Source organism: Elephas maximus, chromosome 19, assembly GCF_024166365.1.
Source record: "Elephas maximus indicus isolate mEleMax1 chromosome 19, mEleMax1 primary haplotype, whole genome shotgun sequence".
NCBI classification, from domain to species: Eukaryota; Metazoa; Chordata; class Mammalia; order Proboscidea; family Elephantidae; genus Elephas; species Elephas maximus.
In genome coordinates this window covers 40,866,398-40,869,438 of record NC_064837.1, presented here as the reverse complement: position 1 = coordinate 40,869,438, position 3,041 = coordinate 40,866,398, and the positions used below count along the sequence as shown (strand labels likewise).

At 41.4% G+C, this 3,041-nt stretch overlaps 1 pseudogene; it reads right to left on the bottom strand.

The window, feature by feature from the left end:
- Positions 1 to 1,183: 1,183 nt before the first annotated feature.
- LOC126062920 (60S ribosomal protein L10-like) lies at positions 1,184 to 1,729 on the bottom strand (annotated as a pseudogene).
- Between the last annotated feature and the right edge of the window lie 1,312 nt (positions 1,730 to 3,041).

Genomic DNA, 3,041 nt, shown 5'->3' with positions numbered 1-3,041 from the left:
GGACTTTGTGGATTTCTCTTGAAAAACAGAGCTTAATTCTCCTGGAATCCAGATTTCTAGGATCTGTGGAGTTAGGGTGTCCCACTTCAGGCCATTGCCCTGAAGTCTTCTTTTGAACATTGAGCCTTGAAGAAACTGGTATCCTAAAGTCACCTTTAAGTCAAAAGATAGCCTAATAAATAGCTTAGTATGATCATTTTGCCTTAGGCATTGGGCTCTTTTGAAGAGTTACCTATGTGCAAGAAACAGAAACTCTAAGGTCAGACTAGAAGTCATGTTTTAGGGTGAATTGTTCTGGCCCTGTTTCCATGCAATGTTGATAACATGGTATAAGAATCTTCAGAAGTTCTTTAATTTTTGAAACACTTGAGTCGGATTTGTTTTTGTTTGTTTCTTTTGGTTTTAGTTGAAATGTTACCCCAATTTGTAAATTGTATATTAAATAAACTTCAATTTCTATTATTGGCTTAACATTGAGGCAGGCAGCCTCAAAGCCCAACCCTTCTAAGAGACAGCTGCTCTGACTTACCCTCCTACACTGAGCAAAATAAGCTGCCCTTTCTTCTGAAATTGTCCTTGACAAGATAACCACAAAATGGCCTATCAAAACCCATTAAAAAATGGCCCATAGATGGCCTCAACCCACCTCTGGGTGGAGACTTAACATCCTAATGAAGAAAAATTCATCCCTTCCTCTCTCCTGGGGGATTGAACCCTTGTGTAAAGAAAATGCATATTCATCCCCAAGCTCTGAGTGCCTGCAGGAAGGTCATTCCTGAATATTCATGGTAAATTTGCATTTCCATGTCAGCTCTCTGTAAAAGCCCACCTCCCCAATATACCTGTAAGCAGTCTTGGTGGAAGCAGTCCCGATTGCTCCTCTCCTTGTACAATGAAATAAAGGTGTTTTTTCTGATCTCCCACCTTGGCCTCTTGTTTATTGGTTGCAACAAGTCATGCTGATCAAAACCTGCGATTTTCACCCAGCAACATGATTTTTGTTTTAACACTATTTAAATCTCTGTGTGGTCTCTCTACATGGTTTCTCAAGCATAATGGTTTTGGGATAGCTGGATTTATTTTTTTATTTTTTATAGAGACAGGAAGTTCACTTTGTTGGTAGGTAACTTGGCACAGATCAGGTGGGGCAGTGCTACTAAGGCCTTCATGAATGCCAGGCCCGCTACTTATCCAAGGGGCCACAACTGGGCATATATTTGACTCTACAACCATCTGGGTGAGGTGCTTTACAGCCACCATGTCTTCAAACTTATCAGCGTTAAACTTGATAAGGCCCCACTTCTTGGAGATGTGGATCTTCTGGGGCCCAGGGAACTTGAACTAGGGCCTCAATCACATACTCCTTGTTTTGAAACTTGGTGCAAATGGACATGATGACTTTGCCAATGCGGACCCTGGCCACTGTACCCTGGAGTTTTCTAAAGGTACCTAGCGTACCTGTCTGGAACCTGTCAGCCCCAGGACAGGACAACATCTTGTTGATGTAGATGACATGGAAGGGATGGAGCCACACTTGGATGTGAAGGCCATCTTTGCCACAACTTTTCACCATGTACTTCTTGGCACAAATACGGGCAGCCTCCAGGGCTTCTGAGGAGAGCTGTTCATATTCATCAGACATCATGTGGCCACAGAGTGGGAACTCATCCACTTTAGCCTTCTTCTGACCCAGGTCAAAGATGCAGATCTTGGCATTAGGGACACCTCGACAGAAATATTCTTACAACACCAGTAACACCAGGCAGTGGGCAGCCCATGGTGACCCCAGTATTTTTACATCAAGCTGAAGGAAAAGAGTTGAATTTCTTATGTGTTGGTTCAAAAATCCAAAGGCACAAATCCCAAGATAGAAAGAAACAGGCAGAAGTGATATTATATTTTATGACTTAACTTCAGAAGTCACCCATTGATACATTCACTTCATTCTTTTTATTAAAAATGAGCCACTGAGTGGGAAGCAGACCCAAAATTCTCATAAAAAGACCAGACTTAATGGTCTGACTGAGACTGGAAGGACCCCAGTGGTCACGACCCCCAGACCTTCTGTTGCCCCAGGACAGGAACCATTCCCGAAGCCAACTCTTCAGACATGGATTGGACTGGACAGTGAGTCGGAGAGGGATGCTGGTGAGGAGTGAACTTCTTGGATCAGGTAGACACTTGAGACTATGTTGGCATCTCCTGCCTGGAGAGTAGATGAGAGGGTAGAGGGAGTTAGAAGCTGCTGAAATGGACACGAAAAGAGAGAGTGGAGGGAGAGAGTGGGCTGTCTCATTAGGGGGAGAGTAATTGGGAGTATGTAGCAAGAAATGTATAAGTTTTTATGTGAGAGACTGACTTGATTTGTAAACTTTCACTTAAAGCACAATAAAAATTATTAAAAAAAAAAAAAAAAAAGAGCCACTGAGGCCATCCTACACACAGGAAGACGGATTAGACTCCACCTTTTGATGACAGAAGTTTCAAAGAATTTGAGACATGTTCAAAACCACATTAGTACATAAATGCAGGAGCCCAGTGGTTAAATGCTCAGGTGCTAACCAAAAGGTTAGTGACTTGAATCCACCAACTGCTCTGGGGGAGAAAGATGTGGCAGTCTGCCTCTATAAAAATTTATAGCCTTGGAAACTCTGTGGGGCAGTTCTAACCTGTCCTATAGAATTGCTATGAGTCAGAATTGACCTGATGACAATGGTTTTTGTTTTTTCTTTAGTACCTAAATATCTGTCATTGATATTAATATAACTAAAGAAAATTTAGCATTATTGCCATGTTTTCAGGATCCTGTAAAGCAGTTATCTTCAAAGTTAAGACATTTGTTCACAATATTCAATGTGATTTTCCAAATCCCCACATTACTTCTACTTTTATTTATTTACGCTTTGTTTTCCACTGATCATTTTTCACATGAATACAATTATTTTAAAGGAAATTTTTGTCAGTTGGTGTCCTTTGAGAAGCTGAGACCAAAACAGGCTTAGTGGGACAAGAGACTTATTGGTGAAACGTATGGAAGGATA